This window comes from Pristiophorus japonicus, chromosome 17 (genome assembly GCF_044704955.1).
Source record: "Pristiophorus japonicus isolate sPriJap1 chromosome 17, sPriJap1.hap1, whole genome shotgun sequence".
In the NCBI taxonomy this organism is placed as follows: Eukaryota; Metazoa; Chordata; class Chondrichthyes; family Pristiophoridae; genus Pristiophorus; species Pristiophorus japonicus.
In genome coordinates this window covers 91,805,173-91,830,087 of record NC_091993.1, presented here as the reverse complement: position 1 = coordinate 91,830,087, position 24,915 = coordinate 91,805,173, and positions in this window count along the sequence as shown.

Here is a 24,915-nt window from a genome sequence, read left to right as displayed (position 1 = left end):
GCCTGCCTATTGAATCCCTACCACTATTGCTCTTCCATTCTTCTTCCTCCACTCCTGTGCAGCTGAGCCACCCGTGATACCGTGGACTTGGCTCTGGCTGCACTCCCGAGAGACACCATCGCCCCCACTAGCACTCAGAACAGAATACTTGTTGGAGAGCGAGATTCACTCAGGGTCCTCCTGCCCTACCTGCCTAATCCTGCTCTTCTGTCTGGTGGTCACCCACTTCCTCCCAGCCTGCACACTCTTTAGCTGCGGGGTGACCACCTCTAGAAATGTACTACCCACAAAATTCTCAGTCTCGCGGATGCTCCGCAGTGACTCCAGCCGCCACTCAAGCTCCAAAACGTGGAGCTCAACTTTCTGCAGCTGGAGACATCTCCTGCACACATGGTCATCCAGACTATGCGAAACATCCAGGACTTTGCACATGCCACAGGATGTGCACTCCATGGGACTGAGCTGCTCTAGTTAAACTAAACTATGAAACAAACTTAACACTCAAAGGCAAAAAAAAACACTCACCGGCAACTCACCAATCAGCTCCTTCCCTTGTTCCGATGTCACTTTTGGTTTCTGACGTCACTCCTGTGCTGAGTTGCTATTGACTCTCCACCAGCTCGCTGTCGCCACTGCTGCTGCTGCTCCAGTAGGTTGATGCTCCAGTGCAGTACGGCAGGAGTGCTGCATTTTTGGTGGTAGTATCCTTTGGATCAAATGTTAAATTTAGGACACATCTGCCAGTCCCAGTGGTTCAGGTGAGCTTTAAAGATCCAATTGGCACTATTTGTAGATCAGGTCGGAAGATCACACTTCACTGGAAATTAAAATCGGGAGAGATGTATGACAATGGCTGATCCAATATCATCTATTGTACACCATCACCCAAAATCAAAATTAACCCCTTTGTAATTAGTTTGATTCAAAACTTAACAGACACAAGGGTGACTTGATAGCATCCATTTTACATTATCACAGAGTAAGTGTCTGCCGCACAATCTTTTATTTTGGTTGCTCTCAGCTATTTACATTTTCTACTATGGCTATGGCAATTTCAGAAATTACTTCCCAATAAGCACACTCATTAAGTCAAAATGCCTGCATTGATAATCTGAATTTAAGTAAGGTAGGGGAGAAATAGGACTTGTGTCTAAAATGGATGTCAAAGTCAGTGAATCAATAGTTTTGTGTGCTGGTTCGTGGGGTCTCACAGCTAAGGCCACTCAAGACCTGGTACAACAAAATAGAAGCAAGCTCTTTCCATTTGTACCAAATTTTGCATCAGAATCCTGCAACCGGACCCAGATTTGCATATGCAAGATGCCTAATATCTGTTTCAGACCTAAAAGGTGCCCACTTCCAATATGGCGACCGGTTTATTTGCAGGGCAGATCGAATGCGCGCGGTTCCAAAATTTGGAGGCCCAGTGACCATTTTATGCCTGAAAAACGGGTAAAGGTAAGTTGAATTTCAATTTCAATTTTGTATGGTATTACAGAAAAGGCCCAAGACGGAGTGAGACGATATAATGGCCAAGAAATTCCGGTTTCTCCTTCCCGCGGGTGTTTGACTGGATTCTAGAGAAAAGAAACGCACTTACCTGAAGCTGCTGCGCCCACGAGAGATCCCGGTCATGAGGCCTTCACTGACTGCGCTTCGCAGCACGTGCTCGTCGGGACGTCCATAGGGCTGGAGCTGCAGTCACATGACTCTGGGCAGCCAATTAAGGTAAAGTATAAACTCATTAAATTGAAGTTCCCATTATTATGAATGAGAACCCCCCTCGAACACACAAAACATTTTTAAAAAATTGGTAAAATACACTTCATATTTAACATTTAAAGTAAAGTTATTTATGTATTAAAAAATATATTTTTCTGAATTTTTTTAAAGTTTTTTAATTATGCTTTAAAATAAATTTAATGGAGTGGGCAGGTTTTTTAAAATAAAATGCATTTTTTTAATTTTATTTTTTTATGTTTTAAATGCTCTTGTGCCTGTAAAAGTAGGCTATGCGCCTGCTTTTATCAGGTACAAGAGTTTTCGGGACATTCGCTGGGCAAGATATGGGTAAACACCGCAATCTTGCCCATGTAAATTTCCTCACTCCCGAGGTGCATTGGATCTGTCAAGCTCCAGCTTGACAGATTGGAAAAGCCGGTTTTCAGTGCATGTGCATTGTGCACTGAAAATCGGCTTTTGCAATGCCTTCCCAGGTCCGTAGACACTCCGTACAGACCTGGGGAGGCCGGAGTTTCTGGGCCAATATGACTTGCAGAGACAGACCTCACTAGAGATCAGAACTAATCCAATATATTGATGCAGCTTTGTACACAGAATTAATGGGTTGCTTCCACTGGAAAATAGGTTCTGTAGGAAAGAACCTGTCCTGAATAACAATATATTGGTTGGCCGCCAACAAGAGTGAATTGTACATGTTCATTAATTAAATTTTAACCTGTTACCATACAATCGTTTTCCAATACAGATACCCTAGTTTCTGGAATATATGGGAAGATCTGAGCATTGCCGTATCATTAGCAGGATCAAGATAATACTGTTTGAATGTGCTTGAATTCAATAGCAAAAAATTGAATGAAATGCTGCAAAATTGACATTACTATATAATACCATCGCTGTAATATAGTATAGTTTCTCAATAAAGTCCTCTATTCTAATTAGCAAATCTTCTTTTACCTTTTAATGAAGGATCAACACCTGAAACATCAACTCATCAGCCAGGATCTTATTTAATAGCACAGCAGGCTCAAGGGGCTGTATGGCCTACTTCTGCTCCTATTTCTTATGTCCTCTCCACAGAGGCTACCTGATGGGCTGAGTGATTTAAACTCAGATCTTCAGCACCTGCAGTTTTTTCGTTTGAATCATGTAATATTGTACAAAAACTCTTTCTACCATGAAAGGGGGAGCCACAAGACAAAATTCAACAGTGGTGAAGGCTCTCGTAAAAACAAATTGCATTCGTAATGGAATATATGAAAGCTGCTGGATGGGAAAATTGCACAACCGTATCTAAAATAAAACTATTTGAAAGAGGGATGAGATGCAATTGTACTAAAAACAGTAACACAATCTTAAGTTCAGATGACTTTAAACCACCAGGGTTTCATTCTGACTTGTAATACCCCTGAAACATTCCCCCAATTAATTTGCAATGTTCTGTAATCAGTTAGCAGAGGAAATATACTCCTGCTCCCAATCCATAAGTGCTGGCTTGGGAATTTGGGAGGTTATATTTAGACATTGAGTAGTAGGGGATTAAAATCTTGTGTGTACTACGAAACAATTGAGTTTTCTTTGCTTTAATGTACAAAGTATTTCCTTTAAGCATATAGTTTGTCAAGATCACACTGTACAATGAAGATGAGCTAGCACTTCATAGAGCAATGGCATTCATTGCCCTTCATTATATCATCCTGAGTTTACTTATTCTATGGCTGCATGCCAGCACCTCACGATGCAGACAGCTCATCTGCCTGAAATTCATCTACATGTATCGATTCACCCAGCACTCCTTGAACGCTTTTGCCGCTACATTTATTAACATTCCCATTATCTATTACTGGTGGAAAAACTACGAGTGAAAAATTCCACGATTCAGATTAGCATCAGTTCAACTAAGGTGCTGACACATAATTTGGCCAAATACTCTGACCTAATTAACTGTTAATGAGGATGTCAGAAAGAAACCATGAAACAGTCTATTAGAAGTAATCTCCACTAGGTTTTAAATACAACGGCCCTGAATTTGAGGCCTCGACAGGCATGTACGAGGTGTTCATGCACCCTTGGGGACCCTGCAAGTTCCGGGTTTAGGCATGCGAGGCGCATGCGTCTAAACCTGGAACTTGAGATCTGTTAATATGGAACTCACCACAACTATGAATGGGAATACCCCAACTTTGATTGATTGGGCCGGCCCATGTGATCCCAGGGAAGCGTGCAAAGTGTCTACATCCCTGGAATATGTGGGCCTCTACTTGAGGTCCTGGGCTTCTAGTTCCAGACTCTCCAGCTAGGGTAAACAGTCTCTCAGCATCTACACTGTCAAGCCCTCTAAGAATTTAACACTTTCAATGAGACCACCTCTCATTCTTCTAAACTCGAGAATATGGACACATTCTACGCAATCTTTTCTCATTGGACAAACCTCTCATCCCAGGAATCAATCTAATGATCCTTTGTTTCATCGCCTCTAAGACAAATATATCCTTCCTTAAGTCTAATGAAATACTGATTCTACTGCCTTTCAAAGTCAAGGATGGTCACATGATGGTACGTGATATAACGAATATGCTGAAATACATTGTCAAGGGTTTTGAGATTGATCCCTGACTTTAAGTTATATAGATTGGGCAGGTAAGAGTATGCTCTGGATCACAGGGTGCAAAGCTTGCCTACAGGAATAGTCAGAAATGCTGAACACGAGAAAAATATATGGATAAAAAATTATCAAACATAAGATGATGATCTTCAGGTCAGGTGAAATTGCATTTCACAGCAGTAAAAGTCCCTTGATCCATTTAAAATCATACAGTTGCTATATCATCTGACCACATGAAGGAATAATGCTGTTGATGCACATTTTCTTGTCTTCCTCAAAGAAAACAAAGAAATGGATGTCACTGGCAATTAGCCTTTACCACTAAAAAAAACAGAAGTTAAGCAAAAATAGTCTCCCAATTTTACCAAAAAAAGGATAAATCTTGCTACGTTACCAAAAAACTCAATGATAATGACCAACCTCCAGTATATATATACCAAAGAAAAGAAAGGTATAGAAAATAGGGGGAAATATTCAAATCATTTGTGCCCCCCAGGAACAGTGCCACTACTGACTCCCACGAAACTCCGCGAGAGTTTAGCGGCGATGCTAACCGGTAGTGCCCCGCTGCTGCCGGAAGCGTCCCGGGCCGCTGCGCCGGGTGATGACATCAGCACCATGCGAAGCGACCCGCTTTTGCCCCGGAGCAAAAATTCGGTAACGGCCTCGCGCGATGTCCACGACAAGTTCGCGGGGCATCTGCTGGGCTTTAGGCCACTCATGGGGCGAAAATTAAAGGCGAGGTGTGGTGCTGAAAATGTACAAAAATGGCTGACTTACCAGATGTGGCTTTCTCAACTTCAGATCGTGGGGTCCGTGCCACGATGTTGCAGTCCGGCACTCTGCCATGTGCCAGGCTGCTGCCATGGCACGCCGCTCCCTAGTACTCTGGCGGTGGCCTCTCCTCCTTGCTGCAGATTCAGTTGTGTGGCTGTTCTCTTTAATGGAAGCAGAGTGTCCTGTACAATGCACCTCTCTGCATAGCGCTGAAAAATTTGCGTTGGTTAACGCCGCAGACACGCCCCTGAGAGGAAGTGGAGCACGAGAATTTATGTTGCATTTCCTCTCGGGTGTGGGTAAGCCCAATTTAGCTCGTGGGGTGGGACTTTTGCGCCCGGCCCAGGAAATCCCGCTTCGTAGCTGTTACCACCCCCAACTGGGGTGGTGCACAATTTTGCGCCGAAAATCTTTCAAAATAATGAAAGAAAGACATAATATAGGAAAATCTTCTCCCGGAACCTCCAGAGAAATTGACGTTGCAAATTAATTGTCTGCCTGACCCACCAATGAAATGGATTTCAGGAGGAGGTAGCTTTCCTGGATCATCAGGGCAATGATAGGTACAAATTAAATGTTGCTTTATATCATTGAAGTGTGGTAGCCACTTTTATTTATTTTTAATTCCTCAAAACTGGTTGGCCAGAATTTTCACAGTAAAGACCGACTGGGTAGGTTGGAGGCTTCGAGGGAAGTCAAAGTTGCAAAAATGTAAAACTTGACCCCAACCTGCCTCCAACCCGTGCTCTTTCACATTTCACTCAGGCGGAACGGTAGCGGGGGGGGGGGGGGGGGGGAGTTGTGGGGGGGGGTGGGGAGCTGGCTGCCAACCTGCTGCCGAGAGGCAGGTTGGTGATTTAAATATTATAATGAGGCCTGAAGCCTCTACTTTAACATGCTTTGCAGATTTTACTGCAGACGGCTGGGGATCCTGGGAATAAGGATTCCCGGTGGCCACAATGAGGCGGCCTCAGCCTCGGGGAGCAATCCTTGCGGGCCGGGAGGAGCAGGAGTGCTTCCTCCCAGCCCCCAAGTTCCCCCACCATCAGCCTGCACCACCCCCACCCCCCAGGGTCAGAGTTCAGACCCCACCTCCCCCGGCTTGGGGCAGTTCCGCCCGCCCAGGAATCACTATTCAGCCCTGAGGTCGGGCAACAGTCGATCAGACATCACCCACTGGCTTGGGATCCCTCCACCCCCATCACCAGCTTGGGCTCAGCAACATCCTGCTCCTGCAGCCTCCTGTTCTGCATTCCCCGCATGACTGGAAGCAAGTCTTCAATCAGGTTGACCTCCAGGTGGGGAACCCACCCTTTACATTGCACATAGACTGTGGAGAGAAAATTCCACATCGTGCTGGGAAACGCAAATGTCCGGGTTTCCCGTCGTCTCCTGGGTCTGCCTGCACAGTGTGGGTGGGAAATGGGAACATCCAGCCCATAATACCTGGAATTGCAGAGGTAACTACTGTAATGTCACAGGCATATCTGGTTGCTTTGTTTCCTGAGAAATGTTAATGGTCTCAGCACATAAGGCTAGAAATTGTGTTGTGAGCCGTTTGGGGCGATAACTTTTGCGAGAATGCTAAGGTATCGCCGGTCACTACCCAATTCCAACAGATGCAAACTTTTGGTTTCGTGCTCCAGGAAGGAGGTGGTGCACTAAATCAAAAGCAACCACTTCTGTTATGTATGTAAACTTGTATATACCCTGTACAGCCACCAGAGGGCTCATCCCCTGGAGTACCAAGGGATCGCATAATCCCTTGGGAGCACAGGTACTTAAGAAGGCCTCACAGGTTGGAGAGGCACTCTGGAGACCTGCAATAAAAGACTAAGGTCAATTGAGCTCACAGTATCCAGCCAGACTCTTTCTTCATACATAAAAACTGGCGACGAGATACAGATAATGAACCCAACGATGCAGAGAACAGTGGGCATCCTGGAGAAATTCTCAGAGGGAGATGATTGGGAAACCTTTGTTGAGCGACTCGACCAATAGTTCGTGGCCAACAAGCTGGAAGGAGAAGCGAATGCTGCCAAACGAAGGGCGATTCTCCTCACCGTCTGCAGGGCACCAACATATGGCCTCATGAAAAATCTGCTTGCTCCAGCGAAGCCCACAGAGAGATCATACGATGATTTGTGCACACTGGTCCAGGAGCATTTGAACCCGAAAGAAAGCGCTCTGATAGCGAGGTATCGGTTCTACAGCTACAAAAGGTCTGAACGCCAGGAAGTGTTATGTTGCCGAGCTAAGATGCCTTGCAGGATATTGCGAATTTGAAGGACATTTGGAGCATATGCTCAGAGACATTTTCGAACTTAGCATTGGCCACAAAATGATACTTCACAAACTTTTAACTGCAGAGACTCCAACCTTGAGTAAGACCATAACGATAGCTCAGGCGTTCATTGCCACCAGTGACAATACAAAGCAAATCTCTCAGCACACAAGTGCTGCTACAAGTACTGTGAACAAAGTGATGTTGTTTTCAAATCGCAATGTACAGGGCAGGCCCCACATGCCTGCAGCTGCATGTCCGCAGATGTCTCAGAGTCCACCATCAAGGGTGATGAATGTAAGGCCATTAACACCTTGTTGACGCTGCGGGGGTGATCATTGTTTCCATTCATGCCGCTTCAAAGGGCATGTTTGCAAGGGCTGTGGAACAATGGGACACCTCCAACGTATGTGCAGGCGAGCTGTAAATCCTGCAAACCACTACGTTGCAGAGGAGGACAGATCCACAGTGGACCACGACAAACCAGAGCCTCAGACCGAAGAGGGCATGAGCCAATCCATCATGAGCAAAAAGACTTTCGAAAAATTGTGGTGCAGCAAAGTCTCAAGGCCAGTCTTGATTCCAATTCGCACGAAACTAAGAACTTATACAAAGGAACTGCTACTGTAAAAGTCTCCTACGATGGAGCGGTGCACAAGCTGCTGCTCTGGGTGGGACTGGGCGATGGTCCCACGCTGCTCGGCAGGAACTGGCTGGGAAAGATACACTGGAACTGGGACGACGTACGAGCGCTCTCGCCCGCTGACGATACTTCGTGTGCCCAGGTCTTAAACAAGTTCCATTCGCTGTTCGACCCAGGCATCGGGAAATTCCAAGGAGCAAAAGTGCAGATCCACCTAATTCAGGGGCGCAGCCCATTCATCACAAGGCGAGAGCAGTACCGTACATGATGAAAGGTTAGAGATCGAGCTAGATCGGCTGCAGAGAGGGCATCAGTTCACCGATCGAATTCAATGAGTGGGCCAGCCCGATCGTTCCTGTCCTCAAGGGAGACGGCACCATCAGAATCTGTGGTGATTACAAAGTAACTATCAATCGTTTCTTCCTGCAGAACCAATACCCACTACCAAAGGTCGACGATCTCTTTGTACTTTGTATTGCTGGCGGGAGGAAAGACATTCACGAAGCTGGGCTTGACCTCAGCCTACCAGACGCAGGAGCTGGAGGAATCATCGAACGGCCTCACCTGCATCAACACGCACAAAGGTCTCTTCATTTATAACAGATGCCCATTTGGAATTCAATCAGCGATGGCGATATTCCAGAGAAACATGGAAAGCTTACTGAAGTCGGTCCCGCATACGGTGGTCTTCCAGGACGATATCTTGGTTACGGGTCGGGACACAGTCGAGCATCTGCAGAACCTGGAGAAGGATCTTAGTTGACTCAACCGCGTGGGGCTCAGGTTAAAACACTCAAAGTGCGTTTTTCTGGCACCTGAAGTGGAGTTCCTGGGGAGCAAGATCACGGTGGACGGCATCATGTCCACCAATTCGAAGATGGAGGCAATTGAGAACGCACCGAGGCCACAGAACGTGACGGAGCTGCGGTCGTTTCTAGGACTCCTCAACTACTTTGGTAACTTCTTACCGGGTGTCACCTCACTGTTAGAGCCACTGCATGCCTTACTGCATAAAGGGGACGAATGGGTATGGGGCAAAAGCCAAGAAAATGCCTTTGTAAAAGCTAGAAAATTGTTATGCTCAAACAAAATGCTTGTGATGTATGATCCATGTAAGCGTTTGGTACTAGCATGTGATACGTCGTCGTATGGTGTTGGGTGTGCATTGCAACAAGCTAATGATTTGGAGAAATTGCAACCGGTTGCTTATACATCCAGAAGTCTGTCCAAGGCTGAGAGAGCCTACAGCATGATTGAAAAAGAAGCGTTAGCATGTGTCTATGGGGTAAAGAAAATGCATCAATATCTATTTGGGCTAAAATTTGAATTGCAAACTGACCATAAGTCATTTATATCCCTGTTTTCCGAGAGTAAGGGGATAAATACTAATGCATCAGCCCGCATCCAGAGATGGGCGCTCATGTTGTCCGCATACAACTACACCATCCGCCACAGGCCAGGCACAGAAAACTGTGCCGATGCTCTCAGGAGTGGAAATGGCGCAGCCCGCAGATTTAGTCATGATTATGGAAGCATTTGAGAGTGAGCAATCACCCGTCACAGCCCGACAGATCAGAACCTGGACGAGCCAAGACCTCTTACCGTCCCTAGTTAAAAACTGTGTGGTTCACGGGAACTGGTCCAGTGTCCCAGTGGAAATGCAGGAAGAGATAAAATCGTACCAGTGGCGCAAAGATGAAATGTCTGTACAGGCAGACTGCCTTCTGTGGGGCAATCGGGTAGTGGTCCCCAAGAAGGGCAGAGACACCTTCATCAGTGACCTCCTCAGTACCCACCCAGGCATCGTAATGATGAAAGCGATAGCCAGATCTCACATGTGATGGCCCGGCATCGATGCACAGGCGTAACACATGCTCGCAGTTAAGCAATGCACCCAGGGAGGCACCACGAAGTTCAAGGTCTTGGCCCTCCAAACCGTGGTCTAGGATTCATGTCGACTATGCAGGCCCGTTCTTGGGTAAAATATTCCTTGTGGTTGTAGATGCGTACTCCAAATGGACTGAATGTGAGATAATGTCGTCAAGCATGTCCGCTGCCACCACTGAAAGCCTGCAGGCCATGTTTGCCACACACGGCCTGCCCAATGTCCTTGTTAGCAATAACAGGCCATGTTTTACCAGTGCTGAGTTCAAAGAATTCATGACCCGTAACGGGATCAAACATGTTACATCTGCCCCGTTTAAACCAGCATCCAATGGTCAGACAGAGAGAGTAGTGCAAACCATCAAGCAGGGCTTGAAGAGGGTAACGGAAGGCTCACTGTAGACTTGCCTATCCCGAGTCCTGCTTAGCTACCGCACGAGATCCCACTCGCTCACTGCGATCCCACCTGCTGAACTGCTCACGAAAAGAGCACTTAAGACAAGGCTCTCGTTCGTTCACCCTGATCTACATGAACAGGTAGAGAGCAGGCAGCTTCAACAAAATACATATCACGATAGTGCAAATGTGTCATGTGAGATTGAAATCAATGATCCTGGATTTGTATTGAATTATGGACAAGGTCCCAAGTGGCTTCCCGGCACTGTTGTGGCCAAAGAGGAGCAGGGTGTTTCGAGTCAAACTTTCAAATGGACTCATTCACTGGAAACACTGGGACCAAATCAAACTCAGATTCACGGACTATCCTAAGCAACCCACTGTGGACCCTACCTTCTTTGATCCCCCAACATACACACCAGTGGCAACCGGCACCACGGTTAACCACAAAGCAGAACCCATCATTCACAGCAGCCCAGCAGGGCCCAACACACCAGGCAGCCCAGCAAGGCCAGCTGCACAGCAGCCCAGTGAAGGCCCAACAGACGATTCACCAATACCAGCATTTGCCCCGAGACGATCAACCAGGACAAGAAGTGCCCCAGGTCGACTCACCTTGTAAATAGTTACACTGTTGATGTTGGGTGGGGCGGGCGGGGGCAGTGTTGTTATATATGTAAACTTGTATATACCCTGTACAACTACCAGAGGGCTCATCCCCTGAAGTCCCAAGGGATCCCATAATCTCTTGGGAGCACAGGCACTTAAGTAGACCTCACAGGTTGGAGAGGTACTCTGGAAACCTGCAATAAAAGACTACGGTCACACTTTACTTCGGGCTCATAGTATCCAGTTAGACTCTTTCTTCATACATAACAACTTCCCTTGGAGCACTAAACCAGGCAGGAGGGGCGATGGCGGCAGAGCGCTGCATAATATCCAGTGCAGCGCTGCCGGGATCAGAGGCTCCTCCCCTCCTTTAAAGGGAAGGGCCATTGCTGCAGGCTCCCTTCCCTGCTCGCCGACGGCAGCCGTGATCCGCGACAATCAGTTGCAAGCACTGTAACAAAGTGCGGAAGAAAAGCAAAAGAAAATGCACGGAGGGTTCAAAACAGATTTCTCACCTAACTCACTGGCAATCCCTTGAAATACCACTCCCTAAGCAGCCGGCCTACCAGGCAACGCCTCCTGCACCTGCCGGTGTTGACGCCCGGATGGATCAGGAAGGTATATGCTTGCTTTTTTGGAAATAGGAGATGGGTGGGGTGGCTTGACCCATCCACCTCCACGGAGGTGTGTGGGGGGCCTGACCCATCCACCTCCATGGCACGAACCTGGTATTGCAGTACTTCCAGGAACGGTGCAGTGGCTCTAGGCCTTTTGGCTAAGAGCATTGGCGCAGAGTGATCCTTGATGTGTGCAAGGTGACCTCTGGCGTTTGTGATTTGACAAAGAATTGGAACGATTGGCTACGAATTTCAAAAAAAAATACTGCAGGGGGCGGAGCTGAGGTTTGAATCCAGAGCTGCACTGGGTCGCTGCGCACCGGCTGATGTCATGATCTCCGGGGCGCAAGAGATCGTGGCATTACAGTTTAGCGTCACAGCTAACTTGCAAGGCAAGCTCACAGCCGTCGGTACTCTTGCTGCGTCCGGTCGCAGAGCCGATAGCGCCCCGTTAACAGCCCCCACTGGATGCGCTAACTGGAGGCGCAAAGGAGACCGTTTCTCCCCCTTAGTGTTTCAGTCTATTTCACAACACAATGCTCCATTCTCTCAGAACAACCATTTTGGAAAATCAAAATTGCTATCAAGGTTGGCTATAACCTAACCATATTGATCAATCAGTAATTAAATACTTATGATTTCAATTAAACATTGTGTTAAACAACAACAACTTGTATTTATATTGTGCCTTTAACATAGTAAAACATCCTCAGATGTTTCACAAGTGCAATTATCAAGCAATATTTGACAACAAGCTACTTAAGGAGATAATGAGGAAAGATGACCAAAAGTTTGGTCAAAGAGGTAGGTTGTAAGAAATGTCTTAAAGGAGGAGAGAGAGGTGCAGGGAGGGAATTCCAACCTTTAACAAGAACAACAACTTCAATTAATATAATGCTTTTAATATAGTAAAACGTTCCAACAAGATTCACAGAAGCGTAATCAGACAAAAATTGACACTGAGCCAAAGAAGGAGATTTTTGTTTTAAATTGTTTGTAGTATGTGGGCATTGCTAGCAAGGCCAGCATTTATTGGCCACCCGAATTGCCCTTGAGAAGGTGGTGGTGAGCCGCCTTCTTGAACTGCAGAGGGCAGTTAAGAGTCAATCACATTGCTGTGGGTCTGGAATCACATATAGCCCAGACTGAGTGAGTCTGGGCAACCTCACAGTGGAACGATATTTTTACAGTGTAAGAAATTGACACGTACTGTAACACTTCTGCAGGATCTTCGTGAACTAAATAGAAAGTCCCTGGGAGCTTCTTAAAATGTAAATTATGAGTGAATGTGTATGTACAATCTGTCTGTTATGGGTTGTGAATTCTGAAAGGTTTTAAATGAGATGTGAGTTTATAAACTGGGCATCCGAGAATCAAGTAAGAAAATGGCAGACCCCTCTAACAATTTATGATGTGCACTAATTTTGATAAATTATATTGTGAAATCCAATTAATATTTGTTATCAATTCTGATTATATCCATCCATCATCATAGGCGGTCCCTCGAACGAGGATGACTTGCTTCCACATGGGTTCACAGATGTTTCATTGAAGGACCCGATGTTCCAGTCCTGAACTCCAATTGAGGGGGTGGAAGATGCCTGTGCGTGGATTTTTTAAACATGTAGTGACCGTTGCACATCAGCCACCACACGGGAGGATAAAAGAGCTGGAGCGCGGGCCTGGAATATCGTGGGCCACCCCGACCTGCGAGAGGACACCGCCGCAGGTCGGGAGGATAAAAGAGCATACCACTACAGCTTCCAGCGTGAGCTGCTATAAGTGTGCGAGGGTTGATTATATAGTTTATTGACCATAACCTTGCTGAGCTAAGTATCCCTGAAGTCAGTGCGATATACTCATCAATTATATCAATTAACCCCGTTAGAAGTTATTTTTCCATTCAATCTACATTCCCCTTCCCCCACCCCCCATCTATTGGTAGGGATGGCAAAGAGGTAAAAAGAAGCAAATCTGAAAATGACACAAATGTTTTGAATTTTAGTTGCCCTTTCCCTCCAAAGAATGCCAGCTGCTCTGTCATGCATCGTACACAATCATCCTTCTTTCAGAATACACATAATTGCACAGAAAACTCCTTTGAGACTCATGGGAGAATTTCTTTGCTCATTTATAATGCATACGTGAAGCATTTCTTGTATCAACATTACTCTGTGTTCAAGGAAAGCAAGTTGCTCACTGCGAGAGGTTTTAGTTTTCCCAGAAGGTGGGATGTTCCATCTGGAAACCTGGATATGGTCTGTTAAAAATCAATTTATGGCAACTGTATTTTAATTGGCAGGTGTTACTGCTGCTTGATCTGCAGCAAATACCACGGAATACACAGATTGCCACTCAGTCTGAAATAGTCCAAGTAATGGAATAACATGATCTGTAAGGACGGGCTTGTGGTTTGGGAAATAATTGCATGCAATTCCGTAATGGAATTAGCATATTGCAATTGAAAAAATGTAACATACATAAAACATAAAACCACATTATGAAAAGGAATCTATGTTAAATATGTTATGTTAAATATGTTAACTATGTTAAACGTTTCGCACATTACAACAAATGACTACACTCCAAAAAGTACTTCATTGGCTGTAAAGCGCTTTGAGACGTTCGGTGGTCGTGAAAGGCGCTATATAAATCCAGGTCTTTCTTTCTTTTTAAATGGCTTGTAATCATTTCACAGTCACAAATTTTGATAAAGAGGTCAGGAAAGAGGATATGCATTCATTACATTTAAGGTTGCATTTTGAACCTAACATAGGGGTCAAGTTTCGGGCCGCGCCTAAAACGGCGCAACCCCAACCTGAACGCCCGTTTTTCGCGCCTAATGTCGTGACAGAAAAATACCTCTTAATTCTCCAGCTCCTTGCTGGTCCCTGGGAGCTCGGCGCGGTGCGCACACAGCAGCGGGGGGCGGAGCCACAGAGTCGCGCCGATTCTGCAAGTGGAGGGGGCAGGGCTAAGTTAAATGAGGCACCGCCATGCCGGCAGCCCTGCGCATGCGCATTGGAGTACGCGCGCATGCACAGTACCGTAGAAACATTGGCACTCGGCCATTTTTAAAGGAACTTAAAGAAAAGTGCTGATTTGTCTTGTGGACCTCTGGGAAGGCTTGGGATTGAATTTTTGATAATTTTTTTGGTGTCTAAAGGAGTGCTTTTAGCAGCACTGTTGAATAAGTCACCTGCTGAAATCAGTGAGTGCTGATTTTCACTGCTAAATTTTCAGAACAAGTGTTGTATAGGTGCATGCAAATTAAGGACTGTGTTTTGAAAAATAAGATTGTCAATTCAATACAGCAATGGAACAACGTCCACCAAGAACAAAGAATTTCTTGCATGAGGAAGTGGAGATATTAGTCAACGTCATTGGGCAGAGATGGCAGGAGCTAGATACTAGCAACAGAGGTCGCATAAAAGTGCCACGTAAAGTAATGAAGAAATGCTGGAACCAAGTTGCAGAAGATTACTGCGCAGTGGTGCATACCATGAGATCTGGAAGCCAGTGTAAAAAGAAATGGCACGACCTTGGTCAAGTAGTTAGTGTAAGTAATAGTTTCAATTTTTAATGTAATCGTAATTGTAATGTGACTATCTGTATGTCCCACCCTGCAGAAAGACGCACTCTGTAAAAAGTTATATTTTACTCTTTGCAGAAGAAATTGGCCAACAACAAAAGGGAAGCAACTCGAACAGGAGGAGGCACGCCCAATCTGCATCCACTGACACCCTTGGAACAGAGGGTAGCTGCTATGATGAGTCGTACATGGAGAAAAGCAATCAGTACAGCACAAGCTGGGCCCACACGTGAGGAAGAAGGTAAGTCCTGTAAATGCATCATGGCCCTTCAAATCAACCTGCTGCCTGGTCTGCTATGTGTGAGAGTATTCATGCCACCCATCCTGCCCCTCCCTTGCTGTTAAACATTTGACTGTTCTGATGTATTTTGCAGAACATGATGATGATGATGATGATGATGATGATGCTGCCAACCCTGAGGATCCTGAAGATACAGAACAAGAACCAGTACAACCAGATGCGGATGATCCAGACTGGATGATGGCGGCGATGACTGAAATGTCTACAGGGGAGAGCTTCCAAATGAATGTTTATGAGCCCCCATTAAGGGGTATCAGAGTTTCAACCCCTTGCATAGGTTCTGGTTCCACCTTCCATGGTTTTGATTCCAATGTTGCGGGTCCCAGTGGTGCTGGTCATATAATGCAGCAGTTTTCACCCATTCACCCATCATCCCAGCCCACGGCTCGAACTCGAGTACTGCCATCTGGAACACCGATCGCCCCACTGTCCCAGCCCGTGCCTCTCTCTGTAGTATTGCCGTCTGGAACACAGAGTGTCCCACCGTCCCAGCCTGCGCCTCCCTGTGTAGTGGTGCCATTTGGAACACCGAGCGTCCCACCGTCCCAGCCCGCGCCTCTCTCTCTAGTATTGCCGTCTGAAACACAGAGCGTCCCACTGTCCCAACCCACGCCTCCCAGTGTAGTGGTGCCACGAGGCAGACCCAGGCAGAGGAGAAGGAGATTGGAGACACGCTCTCCTGAGATGCAGCGTGCAACAGATGCGGCTCAGGTTGTGACATTGGGTATGGTGGCCAATGAGCTTACCCGATCACTCATCGGTAGCATCAGTGCAGTGGGTGAAGAGGTGACGGTCCTGACGGGAGAAATAGCAGTAATGACATGGGAACTTAGGGAGGGAATGTCCGAGGGAGTGCAATCGACGGCACAGGCCATCCGGGAGGGCATGCAAGTGGCAGCACAGGCCATCATGGAGGTAGCTGCTGCAATAAGGGCACACAGCCCCGCCAATCAAATGACACCCCAATGAAGAAGTGCACATTCACTGAGATGTGGATGAGGAAATGGTTGCAGGCTTTCTTTGCTGCTTTTGTTCTTGTTCTTGATGTAGCTGTAGTAGCGTTTTGCAAATTGAAATTGTATTGGAAGTTTTGTAACTTTACAACTTATAATGTGGATAAATGTGAGGTTATCCACTTTGGTGGTAAAAACAGAGAGACAGACTATTATCTGAATGGTGACAGATTAGGAAAAGGGGAGGTGCAACGAGACCTGGGTGCCATGGTACATCAGTCATTGAAGGTTGGCATGCAGGTACAGCAGGCGGTTAAGAAAGCAAATGGCATGTTGGCCTTCATAGCGAGGGGATTTGAGTACAGGGGCAGGGAGGTGTTACTACAGTTGTACAGGGCCTTGGTGAGGCCACACCTGGAGTATTGTGTACAGTTTTGGTCTCCTAACTTGAAGAAGGACATTCTTGCTATTGAGGGAGTGCAGCGAAGGTTCACCAGACTGATTCCCAGGATGGCGGGACTGACATATCAAGAAAGACTGGATCAACTGGGCTTGTATTCACTGGAGTTCAGAAGAATGAGAGGGGATATCATAGAAACGTTTAAAATTCTGACGGGTTTAGACAGGTTAGATGCAGGAAGAATGTTCCCAATGTTGGGGAAGTCCAGAACCAGGGGTCACAGTCTAAGGATAAGGGGTAAGCCATTTAGGACCGAGATGAGGAGAAACTTCTTAACCCAGAGAGTGGTGAACCTGTGGAATTCTCTACCACATAAAGTTGTTGAGGCCAATTCACAAATATATTCAAAAAGGAGTTAGATGTAGTCCTTACTACTAGGGGGATCAAGGGGTATGGCGAGAAAGCAGGAATGGGGTACTGAAGTTGCATGTTCAGCCATGAACTAATTGAATGGCGGTGCAGGCTAGAAGGGCCGAATAGCCTATTCCTGCACCTATTTTCTACGTTTTCTATGTTTTCTGTAAGTGATCTTAGGGTTTTTAAGTGATCTTATAGTGTAATTGCTCTCACATTTTGTATCTTATTTAATTTTGCATCTAAAAAGTGATCCTGAAGTCTAAGTGATCCTAAGAGTGTAAGATTTTTCACATTGAAAATGTTTTCTAATTTTTGTAAATTTACAACTTATAAGTGATCTTAGGGTTTTTAAGTGATCTTACAGTGTAAATGCACTCATATTTTGTAACTTATTTAATTTTGCATCTAAAAAGTGATCTTGAAGTTTAAGTGATCTTAAGAGTGTAAGATTTCAATGATGCTGCACGTCACAATGTGCGCCATATTGTATTGACGGTCAGCTTCTGTCCGCGTCATGCGTAGGGGCGTCATGAGCCAGGTGCTCAGGCCGTACCCTTTGTTTCCCAGTAGCCAGCTCTGCCCTTCTGGCTGCTGCTCAAACATGTCAGATATAACGCTGTCACGTAGGATGAACGCATCATGGGTGCTGCCAGGGTATCTCGCATCGACTGACATGATGCGCTGCTTGTCATCACACACGAACTGCACATTGATGGAGTAGAAACCTTTTCGATTCCTGTACTGCTCAGAGTCCTCCACAGGTGCTCGCAAGGCTATGTGGGTAGAATCAATGCAGTCCTGTACTTTTGGGAAGCCGGCAATCCTGAAGAAGCCCACAGCCCTCTCATGGATCGCTTGTGTGGTCATTGGGAAATTGATGAAGTCATTCCTCCACGCATATAGTGCAGCTGTGACCTGGTAAACGCAGGCATGTATTGCATGTTGAGAGATGGCGCACACATCTCCAGTTGTAGCTAGAAACGATCCCGAGGCATACAAGGCAAGTGCAGCTGTTACCTTCACTTCAACAGACAAGGCAGTTGGCGTTCTGCCTCTGGGCTGCAAATCTGCTCTCAGCATATCACAGATCTCAGCGACAACTTCTCTGGGAAACGCAGCCTTTTGACACAATCAGCCTCGCTCATGTCCAGGTTCGAGCGCCTGGCTCGATATTGCCGACGTGGGTAAGGTCTCCTGCCCATCAGCCTATGGGCTATGACGTTCCTGGTGCGGTGAGCTCGAATCAATTCTCTCCTATGCAGTGAATTGCTGGTGAACCATTGAATAATCCATGGTGTTGACAATGCAGCACCCATTCTGCAAATTAAATTTCAAACTGGCTATCTGGCTGCCTCTCCCTGTCCCTGGCCGAATGGCCTCAGGTTCCCTCGCAGCTCGAAGGCTGCTTGCTGTGTTTTCGGCCGCCGTCAGCCACTGCCACCACCCCTATCCCGTGGCCGAATGGCCTCAGTTACCCTCGCAGCTCGAAGGCTGCTTGTTCTTTCTTCGGCTGCCGTCGAGCCACTGACGCCGCCCCTCTCTCCTGCATGGAAGGAAAGCCTGCCTGAAGCACCGCAGCTCGAAGGCTGCTGCTGCTTCACACAAGTATTTTGTCTTTGCTTTGTTTATAATTTTTAGTTAGGATGGCTCTTTATTTGTATAAATAAGTCTGTTGAATGCTTGTAAAATTTAATTACTTCCCCCCGCCCTTGTTCCCTACGCCTGATTTGTAAAATGTAGGCAAGGTTTTTCTGAGTGTATAAAAATCTACACTTACTCTATTCTAAGTTAGTTTGGAGTAAGTTTTCATTGCCTAAACTTTCAAAACAGGCGTAAATGGCCGGACACGCCCCCTTTTGAAAAAAAAATCTGTTCCAAAATGAAACTGTTCTAACTGACTAGAACTGGAGCAAACTAAATGCCGATAATTGCAATTTCTAAGATACTCCATTCTAAACCAGTTGCTCCAAAAAAATAAGAGCAACTCAGACCGAAACTTGACCCCATAGGAACATGAGTAGGCCTCTTGAGCCTGTTCTACCATTCAACAGACAAGTTCATTTATTCATCTTTGCTCCATATCCCTTGACATCCTTATCTGACAAAAATCTATTGATCTCAGTCTTTAATGCAAGTTATTATTGTTGTTGAAATTCACAGCTTATTCACAAGCAAGTTCCAGTTTTCCAGTACTCTTTGCATCAAAAAATGCTTCATAATTTCACTCCTAAATGGCCTAGCTCTAATTTTAAGATTATGGTCCTGAAATCACACGCCCTACAGGCGCAAACGAGGTGCACAGGCGCTCGTGGGGTCCCAGTAAGTTCCGGGTTTAGTTATGTGAAGCGCATGTGCCTAAACCCGGAACTTGGGATCCGTCAAAAAATATCTTGACAAATCTACCGCATCCAAAACTAAAGGGTCTCCGCGAGCAGAGATTTGGGCTCTTTGCCCAATTCCTGCCCAGCGAATGTCCTTGAAATTCTTGCTACTGCAAAAAACAGGCATTAGGCCTGCTTTCATCAGCATAAGGCTTTTAAAGTACAGAAAAATACATTTAAAAAAATAATTTAAACATTGAACATCCTATTAAATAAAGTAAGTTTATTTTTAGACTCTTTAAAATATGTACATTTATTTTTCAAAAAACTAAATTTTTGTTTTAAATAATTAACTAAATTCAATTTTTTTATTGATTTGAAATATGTGATTCTTTAAAAAGATATTTTCAGTGTTTCTGTGTTTTGGGGGGTATTCCCATTCATACTTATGTGAGTTCCATGTATATGGAAATTGTCTACCTAGCTCGAATTGTCTACCGAAAAGGAATTGGTGCATCTTTTTCACACCGTACACACACGCGGGTGCCTCCTTCTCGACCATGCCGTATCCACGCTCTGCCTGGGAGAGCGATCTGGAGGCGTAAGCCACCGGTTGGAATTGGCCGTTATCGTTACCCTGTTGCAACATACACCCAACCCCGTAGGATGACGCATCGCATGTTAAAACCAGTTTTTTACAGGGGTCATACAAAGTCAACAGTTTGTTGGAACACAGCAGGTCCCTCGCCTTATTGAAAGCCCGTTCTTGACAATCCCCCCAAGACCATTCACACCCTTTATGGAGGAGCATGTGTAATGGCTCCAACAATGTGCTTAAGTTCGGCAGAAAGTTCCCAAAATAGTTCAAAAGTCCCAGGAATGATCGCAACTCCGACGTGTTGCCGGGCCTGGGCGCCTGGCGAATTGCCTCAGTTTTTGATTCAGTGGGCCGGATCCCGTCTGCAGCAACCCTCCTGCCCAGGAACTCGACCACTTGGCCTTTTTCAGCCGCAAGCCTACCCGATCCAATCGGCGTAGCATTCCTCCAAGTTGCGGAGGTGTTCCTCGGTGTCTCGACCCGTTATAAGGATGTCGTCTTGGAATACGACCGTTCCAGGGATGGACTTGAGCAAGCTTTCCATGTTTCGCTGAAAGATAGCCGCTGCCAAATGAATCCCAAACGGGCACCTGTTGTAGACAAATAATCCTTTGTGCGTCGTGATGGTGGTCAAAAGCTTGGAATATTTCACCAGTTCCTGAGTCATGTAGGCCGAAGTGAAGTCCAGCTTCGTGAACAGCTTTCCACCCGCCAGCGTGGCAGAGAGGTCCTCCACTCTCGGAAGCAGGTATTGGTCTTGCAACGATACTCAGTTGATGGTGGCTTTGTAGTTGCCACAAATCCTCACCGAGCCATCTGCTTTGAGGACGGGAACAATGGGACTTGCCCAGTCGCTGAATTCAACGGCTGAAATTATGCCCTCTCTGAGCAGCATGTCCAGTTCACTTTCAATTTTCTCACGCATCATGTACAGCACCGCTCTGGCTTTGTGGTGCACTGGTCTGGCGTTCGGAGTGATGCCCTTGAATGTTCCGACACCGGTGAAAGAGTGACTCAAATTTTTGCAATACCTGCGAGCATGAACTTCGCTCCACGGATGAAATGGCGTGCTCATCCCCCCATTTCCAATTCATCTCAGCTAGCCAACTCATCCCCAAAAGGTCATCAGCGCATACGTCTGTGGACCACAGCTGGTCAGTAGATGCGCCCTCCGCTTGTCAGCCGCTGTTTCTTCCAGCCAGTCCTTTGTGACAAAGGTCTGCTGGAGTCTTTCCACAAAGTCATCCCAGTCCTCACCCACACAGTAGCGTTCCTCTGTGCCACCGGTGGCCATCCTCGTAGTTCGGTGATTCCCGTTTCTCGTCGCCAAATATAGTGTCTCTGCACCTTGTTACAAACTCACGAGCCATGTATATATCAGACACGATCACTCTGTGACCTTCGCTTTATTCCCAGGACCAAGGAGTGCTGACCCTGGGTGGGACCTCCCCTTTTATACCTGGAAACCCAGGTGAGAAGTGTCTCCCGCAAGCTCACCCCCTGTAGTCAGGATGTGCATTTCAAGGGTACAGGTACAGTGTGCATGAGTTACAGTTACATAACTATTGTCATTGCAAGCTGGTGAAATACATGACACTGGGGAACCCTGCAATGTGGGAAAATCCAGCCTGCTGCTCCACCTGCTTCTCCCTGGTCATCGGAAAAGAGATGTAATCTCCTGTACAGAGCATCGGTGACCTGCCGGATGGAGCGATGTGAAGAGAATTGAGAAATGTTGCCAATGTCGGCAGTCGCAGATTGGAAAGACCCCATAGCATAAAAGTTCAGAGCTATGGTGACCTTGGTCTCAATGGTCAGAGTGGTCCTGAGCCATGTGTGAGGCTCCAGATCTTGGCACAGGACATTGCAGAGCTCCCTCAGTGCCTCCTTCCTAAATCTCAGCCTTCGCAAGCATTGCTCATCATGGAAGGAGAACTGTGGTCTGTAGACCCTTTGAGGGTAGGGCCTCCTTCCCCCAGGTCTGTGTTGGCCATCACCCATGGCAGAATGATGGCCTTCTCTCTGGTTCTCCTCATGTTCAGGAGCCTCTGCAGGCTATTGCTGGTAAGGCTCCTGGCCCAGTATGTGGGTGGTGGGGTCAGCGTATCTGACCCTCCTCCTCATGCCATCTCCCTCCAGGCCACACTCTCTCCATGCAGGTCTGCGCACATCTGCAGGCCCTTCTGGATGTTGGGCAGGCATGGCTGCTACCTCTCTCGCCCGCTACCTCTCTGCACGTTGCTGATGGCACCACCTTCTCCTGCGTGCGCCCTGCATCTGACAAGGTGTACAATGCGTTCCCCTGGCAACACTGATCCCATTGTGTGTGAAGGCTACAACCTGACACGCAGGCCTCTGGAGCACAGAATTGTCTACCGAAAGGCTGTCAATGCTAACGCGTCAGCTCGCATAGAGCGATGGGCCCTCAAGCTGGCTGCGTATGACTACATCATACGGCAGCGACCAGGCACCGAAAATTGTGCTGACATGCTCAGCAGGCTCCCACTGGCCACCAGCAAGGGGGTGTCGGAGCAGAGCGCCGAGATGGTCATGGCCATTGAAGCTTTTGACACTGCGGGCTCCCCCATCACAGCCCGACAGATTAAACTCTGGACCAACAGGGACCCCCTCCTATCCATGATAAAGAAATGTGTCCTGACTGGGAATTGGGCGCCCGCACACAGGGCGTGCCCCAAGGAAGTCAGGCCGTTTCAGAGACGGATGGATGAGCTCGCCATCCAAGCCGACTGCCTACTATGGGGCAGCCAGGTAGTCATGCCCCAGAAAGGAAGGGCAGTGTTCATCAGGGAACTCCACAGCGAGCACCCTGGCATCGTGTTAATGAAGGCCATTGCCCGGTCACATGTATGGTGGCCAGGGATTGACTCAGACTTGGAACACTGGGTTTGCAGGTGCATGACGTGTGCCCAGCTGGGCAATGCCCCCAGGGCGGCTCTACTCAGCCCGTGGCCCTGGCCTACCAGGCCATGGTCACGCATTCACGTAGACTATGCGGGCCCGTTCATGGGGAAAATGTTCCTGATCGCTGTCAATGCATACTCGAAGTGGATCGAGTGCATCATATTGAACTCGTGCATGACATCCATCACCGTGGAGAGTCTGCGTACGGTTTTCGTGACCCACGGCTTGCCGGACATCCTGGTCAGCGACAATGGCCCGTGCTTTACCAGCCATGAATTCCAGGAGTTCATGTCAGGCAATGGGATCAAGCACGTCCGGACAGCGCCGTTCAAGCCGGCCTCCAATGGCCAGGCGGAACGGGTGGTCCAAGTCATAAAGCAGGGCATGCTATGCATCCAAGGACCCTCCCTTCAGTACCGCCTATCGCGCCTTCTGCTGGCCTATAGGTCCCGGCCGCACTCGCTCGCGGGAGTCCCGCCAGCGGAACTCCTCATGAAATGCACGCTCAAGACGCGACTGTCCCTCATTCACCCAGACCTGGCAGACATTGTTGAGGGCAAGCGCCAGTTCCAAACCGAGCTCCATGATCGAGGCTCAAGGGGGAGGTGTATAGAAATAGATGACCCGGTATTTGTTCTTAACCATGCTTTGGGACCCAAGTGGCTTGAGGGCACTATAATCGGCAAAAAAGGAAACAGGATCATGGTGATCAGACTAAACAATGGGCTGATATGCCGCAAACACTTGGACCAAGTAAAGACAAGGTTCAGTATAGACACGGAGGATCCAGAAGAAGAGCATGATGAGATAGCACCCACACCACTGCCAGCGCACGAGCAACAAAGACAGCCCTCAGCATGCACAGTCCCGGCGGCCAGCCTGGACAGGCCGGAATCACCTCAAGTGACAGAGACGCGTGCTGAGGCTCAGCCACCAGAGCCACAACTGCGGCGCTCCACGAGAGAGCGTCGACCACCCGATGGACTTAACCGCTGAAACTAAAAGACTTAATGGTGGTGATGTCATGTATTTCACCATCTTGCACTGACAATAGTTATGTAACTGTAACTGATGCACACTGTACCTGTACCCTTGAAATGCACACCCTGACCACAGGGGGTGAGCTTGTGGGAGACACTCCTCACCTGGGTTTCCAGGTATAAAATGGGAGGTCCCACCCAGGGTCAGCATTCCTTGGGCCTGGGAATAAAGTGAAGGTCACAGAGTGATCGTGTCTGATATATACCTCGTGTGAGTTTGTAACAAGGTGCAGAGACACTACACCCAGGGTGCAGGGTGCGATCGACTGCACACACATTGGGCTGAGAGCACCACAACACCACCCCGAGATCTTTGTCAACCGCAAAGGGCTCCACTCCCTCAATGTGCAGCTGGAGTGTGACCACCAGCGTCAGATCCTGGCAGTTGATGCGAGGTACCCAGGCTGTAGCCATGATTCGTTCATTCTGCGCCAGACCAGTGTGCCTGCTGTCTTCACCGGCCCGAATTGTGGTTGGCTGCTTGGGGAAAAGGGATATCCCCTGTCCACTTGGCTACTCACTCCACTGCGGAACCCCAGGACAGCGCCCCAGCATGCCTACAGCGATGTTCATTCTGGCACCAAGCACTGCTTTGCGATCCTCAAGCACAGGTTCTGTTGCTTGTTCCAGTCTGGTGGCACCTTGCAGTACTCTCCTGTATGGGTCTCCATATTCATGGTGGTCTGCTTCATGTTGCATAATCTGACCTTCATGAGGAGCCAGCCACTGGAGGTAGAGCCAGCAGTACCACCGATGAGGAGGAGGAGGCGCAGGAGGAGGAGGATCTCCGTCACCACCCAGCCAGGAAGCATTGTC